The sequence below is a fragment of the Aegilops tauschii genome, chromosome 6 (genome assembly GCF_002575655.3).
Source record: "Aegilops tauschii subsp. strangulata cultivar AL8/78 chromosome 6, Aet v6.0, whole genome shotgun sequence".
Lineage (NCBI taxonomy): Eukaryota > Viridiplantae > Streptophyta > Magnoliopsida > Poales > Poaceae > Aegilops > Aegilops tauschii.
Window position 1 is genome coordinate 321813826 of NC_053040.3, and position 13938 is coordinate 321827763.

Below are 13938 nucleotides of genomic sequence, written 5' to 3' on the forward strand. Positions count from 1 at the left end.
CTCAGACGTATTTTCATCGAAACCCAAAGACATGCCAGGGGTGCCAACCAAAAAGGCAGAACATTGCCTTAATGTCCACAAGCACACACACTACAAATCTGCTCTATTTTGCGACATTATTCTTGCATCACATAAAACCTTTTTCGTCGCCAAAAATGATCTAGTGACATTTTCCGGCCATCACCCCCATTGTCACTAATGCGCCATCACAGAAAATGAAAACTTGATGGTACCACTTCGGCCATCACGCAAGATCGTTTCTTATGTGACGAACCCCAATTTGTCACTGATGGTTGTTTTTGGTGATGGCCTAGAATGTCACCTATGATAGGTCAATCTGTCGCTGATACGTCTCGAACATATCTATAATTTATGAAGTATTCATGTTGTATTTACTTGAATTATACATGGTTTTTGTGCACTTTTATATTATTTTGATGGACTAACATATTAATCTAGTGCCCAGTGTTAGTTCCTGTTTTTTGCCTGTTTCGCAGAAAAACCAATACCAAATGAAGTCCAAATGTGATAAAAATATACTGTGATTTTTTTTGGAACATAAAAGACCCCCGAAGCTTCAAGGAAGGACCAGGAGACCCACGAGGACGCCACAAGCTCACATGGCGCATCCTAGGGGGCCGGGAGGGCCATCTGAGCTTGTTAGCCCCTCGTAACTCCTTTTGGCGTGATTCCAATGCTGAAAATTCCAATAAATTGACAAACCTTCAAAAAGAAACCTAGAACTTGTACTCCTCCGCCGTAAGCCTTTGTTCCGGAGCAATCTCATCTAGAGGCCTTTTCCGGCGTTGTGCCGGAGGGGAAAGCCAGCACGGGGGCCATCTTCATCATCCTTGGTGCCTCCATGGTGATGCGCGAGTAGTTCAACCTCAGGGCCGACGGTATGTGCTAGTAGCTATGTGATCTCTCTCTCTCTCTTGCGCGCGTGTTCTTGATTTGGCACGATCTTGATGTATAATAAACTTTGTTATTATAGTTGGATCATATGAAGTTCTTCCCCTTTATCTCTTTTGTGGTGGATTGAGTTTTACTCTTTGAGGTCTTTTTTGTTATTAGATTGAATACTTTGTATTTGAGGTCACTTGATGCATGTCTCACTCGCGGATATTGATGACCCACAAGTATAGGGGATCAATTGTAGTCCTTTTGATAAGTAAGAGTGTCAAACCCAATGAGGAGCAGAAGGAAATGACAAGCGGTTTTCAGCAAGGTAGTTTCTGCAAGCACTGAAATTGCCGGTAACAAGTAGTTTGATAGAATGATAATAATTTGTAACGAGCAAGTAACAGTAACGGTAACAAAAGTGCAGCAAGGTATCCCAATCCTTTTTGTATCAAAGGACAGGCCGGTGCGATCACTTATAATAAGTAAAGCGTTCTTGAGGACACACAAGAATTTCATCTAGTCACTTTCATCATGTTGGTTTGATTCGCATTCGTTACCTTGATAATTTGATATGTGGGTGGACCAGTGCTTGGGTGTTGTTCTTACTTGAACAAGCCTCCCACTTCTGATTAACCCCCTCGCAAGCATCCGCAACTCCGAAAGAAGAATTAAGATAACAATCTAACCATAGCATTAAACATATGGATCCAAATCAGCCCCTTACGGAATAGCGCATAAACTAGGGTTTAAGATTTTGTCACTAGCACCCCATCATCTAATAACTACTCCACAATGCATTCCCTTAGGCCCAAAGATGATGAAGTGTCATGTAGTCGACGTTCACATAACACCACTAAGGGAATCACAACATACATATCATCAAAGTATCTAACGAATATCAAATTCACATGATTACTTGCAAGATGACTTCTCCCGTGGCCTCAAGAACAAGGGCAACTACTCACAAATAATATTCATGCTCAAGATCATAGGGATATTAAATAGCATAATGGATCTGAACATATAATCTTCCACCAAATTAACCATCTAGCATTAACTACAGATGTAATCAACACTACTAGTCACCCACAAGTACCAATCTGAGGATTTCATACAAAGACTAAACACAAGAGATGAACTAGGGTTTGAGATGAGATGGTGTTGTTGAAGGTGTTGATGAAGATTGGCCTCCCAAAGATGAGAGGGTTGTTGGTGATGACGATGGTTTTGATTTCCCCCTCCCAGAGGGAGATTCCCTCGGCAGAATCGCTTCGTCGAAGGGCAAAAGTGCTCCCGCCCAAGTTCTGCCTCGAGACGGTTGCGCTCCGTCCCGAAAGTCCTCTCCTTATTTTTTTCTAGGTCAAAAGACCTTATATAACAGAAGATGGGCATCGGAGGTGGGCCAGGTGGCTCACTACCCACCATGGCGCGCCTGGAGGGGGTGGGACGCCCTGGTGCCTAGTGGGCACCTGGGAGGCGCCCTCTGGTACTTATTTTCTCCTATATTTATTATATATTCCAGAACAATTCTCCGTAAAATTTCAGATCATTTGGAGATGTGGAGAATAGGTATCTCTGACATAGCTTTTCCAGGTCCAGAATTCCAGCTGCCGGTATTCTCCCTCTTTGTGTAAACCTTGCATATTATGAGAGAAAAGGCATTAGAATTACTCCACATAGTGTTATATTGCATGAAAACACTATAAAAATAGTAGGAAAACAAGATGCAAAATGGACGTATCAACTCCCCCAAGCTTAGAGCTCGCTTGTCCTCAAGCGAAAGCCAATATCGAAAATCATGTCCACATGTTTAGAGAGAGAGAGGTGTTGATAAAAACAAAATACGGACATAGTAGCATCATGCTTATTATTATAACAGCAACAAACTTTATCATATAACTTCTCATGAACAAGTAACAATTCATCACAACATCGAAGTATACAACATAAACTTTATTGAAAACTAACAAACTATGTTCTCAATCAACTTTGCAATTGCAATTCATCATATTTTCTGGAAGGGTCACATATGGGAGCCTTTGGGAAGTCCACATACTCAACCATCATTTAATCTTCTATGATTGCTAACAATCACAACCTATATATGGAGCAAAAAGTTTCAGCCAGGCACATAGAAAGATAGGGACTTATAGTTTCGCCTCCCAACTTATTTACCTTAAGGGTGATGTCAACAATAATAACTCATGATCACTCATATCCAGCTGGATATATGTGCCTAGCTCTTTACCAACCACATGAGCTTGCAAAAGAGAAAAATAAAAAGGAATAGATGAGAATATTTTGACTCTTTGCATAAAAAGTAAATACATAAAAGTAAAAGATATGCCCTTCGCAGAGGGAATCAGAGGTTGTCATGCGCTTTTTGGTTTTGTATGCACAGTCTCTTAATGCAAAAGAACGTCACATTATATTGCCCCTTATGATAGCAACCTTTATTATGGAGTCTGTCGCTTTTATTACTTTGCCATCACAAGTTCGTACAACGCTTATTTTCCTTTGCACTAAAAGGTCAAACACATTTAGAAGCAATTTTTATTGCCTTATTGCACCGATGGCAACTTACTTGAAGGATCTTATTCAATCCATAGGTAGGTATGGTGGACTCTCAAAACAGGAATTTGGGTTTAGGGTTTTTGGATGCGTAAGTAGTATCTCTACTTAGTGCGGATTTTTGGCTAGCAAATATATTGGGCAAGCACGACATGTTGGAGGATCTATGACAATATAGCTTCTATGTGAATATGGACAAACACAAATCATTATGTTGTCTTCCTTGTCCAACGTCAACAATTTGGCATAAAATATTTAATGGGGGCTTACAATCATAAAGATGTCTAAGATGGTATATTTGCATGTGAATATCTTCCTTTATTAATTCTTTCATGAATTGCATCATTGACCAATGCTATGTTTGTCAACTTTCAATAAATTTTACCACTTGTACTTTTCCTTATGTGATGTCATTACTTACCATAAGATTAGATATGATCTTGTTTCATTATTTCCTTTATTTTGAATGAAACAAGAAAGTAAAGAAACAAAAACCCGAACTAAAGTTTATTATATAACTCTCAACTCGATTACGTAGATGGATAGATCACGAAACTAGCACTCGAAAATAGATCATACTAAAGTTTTATTCAACTAAATCACGAAATAACTAAAGATCAAACTAAAAACTTATGAAGATAATAAAAGTGATGGTGACACGATACCGGGGCATCTCCCCCAAGCTTGGCGAAAGGTAAGGGGAGTACCCATACCCGTGTACTCAAGTCTCCTTCTTCAGTGATGGTGGTGGTGATGAGGGAGTAGGAAGCTTGTCCTCCGGCTTCCATGGCAGGGGTTCACCATCATAACTCATAAGAGGACGCACGAGTCTCCTGAGTCCTGCAACTGGCAGCTAAACTCATACCTTCAAATCTTGCTTCATACTCGACAACTTGATGTTGAAGATCATAGATTTGGCTTTGCAGATAATTGATTTGCTTGTTGAAGGTGAAGACGATGTCCTTCATGGATCGGCCATCCACCTAGTGATCACGGGTGAATTCCACGATCATGGAGTGATTGGCACTAAGTCCATGCTCCACCATCCCTTGGCACTTGAAGATCTCCTGCTCCACCGCCTCGAGCCTGGCCTCCACGCTTCCCTTCTTCTTGGGCCCTTGAACATCCCGGATGTGGAGCACCCCCTCACGCATATCAATGGATTGAGCGTGCTTCAACACCTCTGGTAGGTAGGGGTTGATGACCTTCTCGAAGAACTTGTCCCTGGAAGAGCTTGGTGTAGCCATGGTGATCTAGATCTGATAGAAAAATAACACGAAACAAGAACAGAGAATTTCTCCGTGATACGGTGGTAAAATCGTCCAGGGGTATATATAAAGAATTTTTATCTTGGGAAACAAGCATACTACAGGAAAACAGAGTCGGGAAGGTACCCGAGGGGCCCACTAACCACCAAGGTGCGCCAGGTGGGGCTGGTGTGCCCTGGTACCGAGTGTTCACCTGGGTTGCTGATACGTCTCCAACATATCTATAATTTTTTATTGTTCCATGCTATTACATTATCTGTTTTGGATGTTTTATATGCATTAATATGCTATTTTATACTTTTTTGGGACTAACCTATTAACCTAGAGCCCAGTGCCAGTTTCTATTTTTTCCTTGTTTTTGAATTTTTACAGAAAAGGAATATCAAACGGGGTCTAAACGGAATAAAACTTTACGATGATTTTTCTTGGACCTGAAGACACCTACATGACTTGGATAGAGGGCCAGAAGAGTCCCGAGGAGGCCACAGGCCTCTAGGGCTCGCCCTAGGGGGGCGCCCCGAGGGCTTGTGGGCCCCTCGGGTGTCCTTCAACCCTAATTCCACTTCTATAAATTCCCAAATATTCCCCAAACATTGGAAGGGGCCACCAAAATATTTTTCCGCCTCCGCAAGCCTCTGTTCCCGTGAGACCCCATCTTGGGGCCTTTTTCGGCACTCTGCCGGAGGGGGACTTGATCATGGAGGGCCTCTACATCAACCTTGCTGCCCTTCTGATGAAGCGTGTGTAGTTTGCAACATACCTACGGGTCCATAGCTAGTAGCTAGATGGCTTCTCTCTCTTTGATCTTCAATACAATGTTCTCCTCGATGTTCTTGGAGTTCTATCTGATGTAATACTCTTTTGCGGTGCGTGTGTTGAGATCCGATGAATTGTGGATTTATGATCAGATTATCTATGAATATTATTTGAGTTTTCTCTGAACTCTTTTATGCATGATTAAGATATCTTTGTATTTCTCTTCGAACTATCGGTTTGGTTTGGCCAACTAGATTGGTTTTTCCTACAATGGGAGAGGTGCTTAGTTTTGGGTTCAATCTTGCGGTGTCCTCACCTAGTGACATAGTAAGGGTAGCGAGGCACGTATTGTATTGTTGCCATCAAGGATAAAAAGATGGGGTTTACATCATATTGCTTGAGTTTATCCCTCTACATCATGTCATCTTTCTTAAGGCCTTACTCTGTTCTTATGAACTTAATGTTGGGTAATGTTGCATGGAAAACAAAAAATTTCTACGCACACACAAGATCTATCCTTGGAGATGCATAGCTACGAGAGGGGAGAGTATGTCTACGTACCCTCGTAGACCGTAAAGCGGAAGCATTTATCATGCAGTTGATGTAGTCGTATTCTTCGCGATCCGATCACGATCCAACCGATCTAGTGCCGAACGGATGGCACCTCCGAGTATAGCACACGTGCGGCGCAATGATGTCTCCTGCTACCTCTTGAGCACTGCATTGGTTTTCCCTTGAAGAGGAAAGGGTGATGCAGCAAAGTAGCGTAAGTATTTCCCTCAGTTTTTGAGAACCAAGGTATCAATCCAGTAGGAGACCACACGCAAGTCCCTCGTACCTACACAAACAAATAAGAACCTTGCAACCAACGCGATAAAGAGGTTGTCAATCCCTTCACGGCCACTTGCAAAAGTGAGATCTGATAGAGATGATAAGATAATATTTTTGGTATTTTTATGATAAAGATTGAAAGTAAAGAACTGCAAAATAAACGGTGCCAGAAATAGCTAGTTGACGGGAGATTAATATAATGGAGAATAGACCCGGGGGCCATAGGTTTCACTAGTGGCTTCTCTCAAGATAGCATAAGTGTTACGGTGGGTGAACAAATTATTGTCGGGCAATTGATAGAATAGTGCATAGTTATGAGAATATCTAGGCATGATCATGTATATAGGCATCACGTCCGCGACAAGTAGACCGAAACGATTCTGCATCTACTACTATTACTCCACACATCGACCGCTATCCAGCATGCATCTAGAGTATTAAGTTCATAAGAACAGAGTAACGCATTAGGCAAGATGACATGATGTAGTGGGATAAACTCAAGCAATATGATATAAACCCCATCTTTTTATCCTCGATGGCAACAATACAATACGTGTCGTTTCCCCTTCTGTCACTGGGATCGAGCACCGCATGATTGAACCCAAAGCTAAGCACTTCTCCCATTGCAAGAAAGATCAATCTACTAGGCCAAACCAAACTGATAATTCAAAGAGACTTGCAAAGATAACAAATCATACATAAAAGAATTCAGAGGAGATTCAAATATTGTTCATAGATAATCTTGATCATTAACCCACAATTCATCGGATCTCGACAAACACACCGCAAAAAGAGTTACATCGAATAGATCTCCAAGAAGATCAAGGAGAACTTTGTATGGAGATCCAAAGAGAGAGAAGAAGCCATCTAGCTAATAACTATGGACCCGAAGGTCTGAGGTAAACTACTCACACATCATCGGAGAGGCTATGGTGTTGATGTAGAAGCCCTCCGTGATTGATTCCCCCTCCGGCGGAGCGCCGGAAAAGGCCCCAAGATGGGATCTCACAGGTACAGAAGGTTGCGGCGGTGGAAATAGGGTTTCGTGGTGCTCCTGGATGTTTTCGGGGTATATGAGTATATATAGGAGGAAGAAGTAGGTCGGTGGAGCTGCGAGGGGCCCACGAGGGTGGGGGCGCACCCAGGGGTCAGGCGCGCCTCCCTGCCTCGTGGCCTCCTCGCTTCTTTCTTGACGTCCACTCCAAGTCCTCTGGATCACCTTTGTTCCAAAAATCACTCTCCCGAAGGTTTCATTCTGTTTGGATTCCGTTTGATATTCCTTTTCGGCGGAACACTGAAATAGGCAAAAAAACAGCAATTTGCACTGGGCCTTGGGTTAGTAGGTTAGTCCCAAAAATAATATAAAAGTGCATAATAAAGCCCGTTAAACATCCAAAATAGAATATATAATAGCATGGAACAATAAAAAATTATAGATATGTTGGAGACGTATCATCTCCTCCTTCTTGATCCAGCAAGAGGGAGAGGAGAAGTAGATGGGATCACAATGAACACGATGGCGTGATGGTGATGGTGGTGGTGGAGCACCGACAGCGCTTCGCAAAGCGCCGCCGGGACGAGGCGGTGGAACTACGAAGTAACGGGGGAGAGAGAGGGGCGCCAAGGGCTTGGTGTGTTCTCTTGGGGCGCCCCCTCCCCTCTATATATAGGCGGAGGGTGTGGGAAACAGCCCCTCCAAGCCCTAGGGCGCAGCTAAGGGGGAGAGGACTTGGACTCCTAGTCCAATCCTATTCCTACTAGGACTCCTTCCTTTTTTGCCTCCCTAGCCACATGGGATTTTGAGGACTTGGTGCGCCTAGCCCAATAAGGCCAAGGCGCCTCCCCTCAGCTCATGCTAGCCCTTGGTCGTAGTGGACTCATTTGTGGACTTCTGGACCCCTCCGCCTAGCCACATGGGCTTTTGAGGACTTGGTGCGCCTAGCCCAATAAGGCCAGGGCGCCTCCCCGCAGCTCATGCTAGCCCTTGGTCGTGGTGGACTCACTTGTGGACTTCCGGACCCCTCCGGAATCCTCCGGAACCTTTTGGAAGCTTCCCGGTACAATACCGAAAAAACTGCACCTTTTTTCGGAACCCAAAATATGACTTCCCATATATAAATATTTACCTCTTGACCATTCCGAGACTCCTCATGACGTCCGAGATCTCATCCGGGACTCCGAACAACATTTGGTTACCACTCATCAAATATCCCAATACTTCTCTAGTGTCAACGAACGTTAAGTATGCGACCCTGCGGGTTCGGGAATTATGTAGTCATGACCGAGACACCTCTCCGGTCAATAAAAAATAGCGGGATCTAGATGCCCATATTGATTCCTACATATTCCACGAAGATCTTTGTCGGTCGAACCTTTATGACAACATACATAATTCCCTTTGTCCGTCGGTATGTTACTTGCCCAAGATTCGATCGTCGGTGTCTTTATACCTAGTTCAATATCGTTACTGGCAAGTCTCTTTAGTCGTTCCATAAGTCACTTTGCTTGCAAGCTTCTTCTGATGTTGTATTACCGAGAGGGCCTAGAGATACCTCTCCAATACACGGAGTGACAAATCCCCATCTCGATCCATGCCAACTCAACAGACACCTTCGGAGATACCTGTAGAGCATCTTTATGATCACCCAGTTACGTTGTGACGTTTGATAGCACACAAGGTATTCCTTTGGAGTCCAGGAGTTGCATGATCTCATGGTCGAAGAAACATGTATTTGACATTAAGAAAGCAGTAGCAATAAACTAAACAATCATATGCTATGCTAACGGATGGTTCTTGTCCATCACATCATTCTCCTAATGATGTGATCCTATTATCAAGTGACAACACATGTCTATGGTTAGGAAACCTTAACCATCTTTTGATCAACGAGCTAGTCTAGTAGAGGCTCACTAGGGACACAATATTTTGTTTATGTATTCACACATGAATTTAAGTTTCTGGTCAACACAATTCTAGCATGAATAATAAACCTTTATCATGAATAAGGAAATATAATAATAACAAATTTATTATTGCCACTAGGGCATATTTCCATCAGTCTCCCACTTGCACTAGAGTCAATAATCTAGTTCACATCGCCATGTGATTAACACCCATAGTTCACATAGCCATGTGACTAACACCCAAGGAGTTTACTAGAGTCAATAATCTAGTTCACATCGCCATTTGATTAACACCCAAAGAGTACTAAGGTGTGATCATGTTTTGCTTGTGAAACAGGTTTAATCAACAGGACTGCCACATTCAGATCCATATGTCTTTTGCAAATTTCTATGTCTATAATGCTCTGCATGGAACTACCCCAACTAATTGCTCCCACATTCAATACGTATCCATATTGAGACTTAGAGTCATCTAGATGGGTGTCAAAGCTTGCATCGACGTAACCCTTTATGACGAACTCTTCACCACCTCCATAACCGAGAACCACTTCCTTAGTCCTCTTTAAGGATAATTTTGACCGTTGTCCAGTGATCCACTCCTGGATCACTATTGTACCCCCTTGCTAGACTCATGGCAAGGCACACAATAGGTCTGGTACACGGCATGTTATACTTTATAGAACATATGGCCGAGGCATAAGGAATGGCTTTCATTCTCTCTCTATCTTCTGCCGTGGTCGGGCTTTGAGTCTTACTCAACTTCACACCTTGCAACACAGGCAAGAACTCTTTCTTTGACTAATCCATTTTGAACTTCTTCAAAACTTTGTCAAGGTATGTGCTTCGTGAAATCCTATTAAGCGTCTGCTACTTCTAGAGCTTGCGTTGGTTTTTCCCTTGAAGAGGAAAGGGTGATGCAGCAAAGTAGAGATAAGTATTTCCTTCAGTTTGAGAACCAAGGTATCAATCTAGTAGGAGGTACAAGCAAGTCTCCAATCTATGCACCTGCACAAACAATCAAACACTTGCACCCAACGCGATAAAGGGGTTGTCAATCGCTTCACGGTCACTTGCAAGGATGAGATTTGATAGAGATAGGTATAAAAGATAAATAAAAGAGAAAACTAAAGTAAATCCGAATAAATTGTAGCAAAGAATTTTTGGGTTTTTGGTTTATAGATCTGAAAATATATCATGGAAAATAGACCCCGGGGCCATTGGTTTCCCTTGATGCTTCTCTCTTGAAAGAAAACATGCGATGGCTAAACAAATTACTGTCGAGCAATTGATAGAAAAGCGCAAAGTTATGACGATATCCAAGGCAATGATTATGTGTATAGGCATCATGTCCGTGTCAAGTAGATGGAAACGATTCTGCATCTACTACTATTACTCCACACATCGACCGCTATCCAGCATGCATTTAGAGTATTAAGTTCATAAGAACGGAGTAACGCCTTAAGTAAGATGACATGATGTAGAGGGATAAACTCCAGCAATATGATGAAAACCCCATCTTTTTACCCTTGATGGCAACAATACAATACGTGCCTCGCTACCCCTACTTTGTCACTGGGTGAGGACACCGCAAGATTGAACCTAAAACTAAGCACATCTCCCATTGCAAGAAGAACCAATCTAGTTGGCCAAACCAAACCGATAATTCAAAAAAATACAAAGACATTTAATCATGCATAAAAGAGTTCAGAAAAGACTCAAATAATATTCATAGATAACCTGATCATAAATCCACAATTCATTGGATCTCGACAAACACACCGCAAAAGAATATTACATCGGGTATAACTCCAAGAACATCGAGGAGAACATGGTTTTGAAGATCATAGAGAGAGAAGAAGTCATCTAGCTACTAACTGTGGACCCGTAGGTCCGTGGTAAACTACTAACGCTTCATCGGAATGGTTGATACGTCTCCAATGTATCTATAATTTTTGCTTGTTCCATGTTGTTATATTATCATTCTTAAATGTTTTACAATCATTTTATAGCAACTTTATATCATTTTTTGGGACTAACCTATTCACATAATGCCCAGTGCCAGTTGCTATTTTTTGCTTGTTTTTTACTTTGCAGAAAATAAATACCAAACCGAGTCCAAACGCAACTAAAATTTTTGGAGATTTTTTCTGGACCACAAGACACCTGTTGGGCCAAAAAGTACCCGAGGGGGGCTCTGAGGGGAGCACAACCCACCTGGGCGCGCCCTAGTGGGTTGTGCCCACCTCGGCTGCCTTCCACACCGCCTCTTCGATCTATAAATACCCCGAAAATCCAAAAACCCTAGGGGAGTCGACGAAACACAATTCCAGCCGCCGCAAGTTCCAGAACCAACAGATCCAATCTAGACACCATCACGAAAGGGGTTCATCATCCTCATTGGTGCCTCTCCGATGATGCGTGAGTAGTTCCTTGTAGACCTACGGGTCTGTAGTTAGTAGCTATATGGCTTCCTCTCTCTCTCTTTTGATTCTCAATACAATGGTCCCTTGGAGATCTATTTGATGTAACTCTTTTTGCGGGGTGTTTGTTAGGATCCGATGAACTTTGAGTATATGATCGGATCTATTTTATCCACGAAAGTTATTGAGTCTTCTTTTGGTCTCTTATATGTATGATTACTTATAGCCTGTTATTTCTTCTTCGAATATTTTGTTTAGTTAGGCCGACTAGATCGATTTTCCTTGCCATGGGAAGAGGTGCTTTGTGATGGGTTCGGTCATGCAGTGTTCTTTCCCAGTGACAAAAGGGGCAGCAAGACACGTATTGATCATTGCCATTAAGGTAACAAGATGGGGTCTATTCCTACATGAAAACATCTTGTCTACATCATGTCATCGTTCTTATTACATTACTCCGTTTCTCCATGAACTTAATACACTAGATGCATGCTGGATAGCGGTCGATGTGTGGAGTAATAGTAGTAGATGCAGGCAGGAGTCGGTCTACTAATCTTGGACGTGATGCCTATATAATGATCATTGCCTACATATCATCATAATTATTTGAAGTTCTACCAATTGCCCAACAGTAATTTGTTTACCCATTGTATGCTATTTTTCTTGAGAGAAGCCACTAGTGAAATCTACGGCCCCGGGTCTATTCTTCTTTATGTTTGCTTTCCGATCTATTATTTGCCACTTTTATTTTCAGATCTATATTTCCAAAAACCCAAAAATACCTTGTTGCACTTCTTATTTGCATCTTTTATTTCGCGTTTTATCGAGATCTATTTACCCAATCTACCACAAACTTATCTATCTTTTTACCGTGGAGGGATTGACAACCCCTCTTACGCGTCGCAAGTACTTGTTCTTTGTGTGCAGATACCGTTTACATAGTGTTGCTTGGTTCTCCTACTGGATTGATACCTTGGTTTAATAATAGAGAGAAATACCTACCGTAGTTGTGCTACATCATCACTTCCTCTTTGGAGAAATATCGACGTAGTTCAAGTGACATCAAGGAAATAGAGTTGATGTAGATGCCCTCCGTGATCAAATCCCCCTCCGACAGGGTGCCGGAAAAGGCCCCAAGATGGGATCTCACGGGAACAGAGGCTTGTGGTGGCGTAAAAGTATTTAGGTGGACGCTTCTGTTGGTTTGGGAATATTTGGGAACTTATAGTGCAAGAATTAGGGTTGGAGGAGTCCCGAGGGTCCCACAAGCCCTCGGGGCGCCCCCTGGGGCGTGCCTAGCTGGCTTGTGGCCTCCTTTGGGATCTTCTGACCCCCCAAGCTCCGTGGATGTCTTCTGGTCCAAGAAAAATCATCATAAAGTTTTATTCCGTTTGGACTTTGTTTGATATTCCTTTTCTGTAAAACTCAAAAACAAGGAAAAAACAGAAACTGGCACTGGGCTCTAGGTTAATAGGTTAGTCCCATAAATAATATAAAATAGCATATTAATGCATATAACATCCAAAACAGATAATATAAGAGCATGGAACAATCAAAAATTATAGATACGTTGGAGACGTATCAAGCATCCCCAAGCTTAATTCATGCTTGTCCTCGAGTAGGTAAATGATAAAAACAAAATTTTTGATGTGCAATGCTACCTAACATATTTATACATGTAATATTCTTGATTGTGGCATGAATATTCAGATCCACAAGATTCAAAACAAAAGTTTAATATTGACATAAAAACAATGATACTTCAAGCATACTAATAAAGCAATCATGTCTTCTCAAAATAACATGGCCAAAGAAAGTTATCCCTACAAAATCATATAGTCTGGCTATGCTCCATCTTCATCACACGAAGTATTTTATCATGCACAACCCCGATGACAAGCCAAGCAATTGTTTCATACTTTTGGTGTTCTCAAACTTTTTCAACTTTCACACAATACATGAGCGTGAGCCATGGATATATCACTATAGGTGGAATAGAATATGGTGGTTGTGGAGAAGACAAAAAGAAGAAGGTCTCACATCAACTAGGCATATTAACGGGCTATGGATATGCCCATCAATAGATATAAATTTGAGTGAGTAGGGATTTCCATGCAACGAATGCACTAGAGCTATAAGTGTATGAAAGCTCAAAAGGAAACTAAGTGAGTGTGCATCCAACTCGCTTGCTCACGAAGACCTAGGGCAATTTGAGGAATCCCATCATTGGAATATACAAGCCAAGTTCTATAATGAAAAATTCCCACTAGTATATGAAATGACAAAAT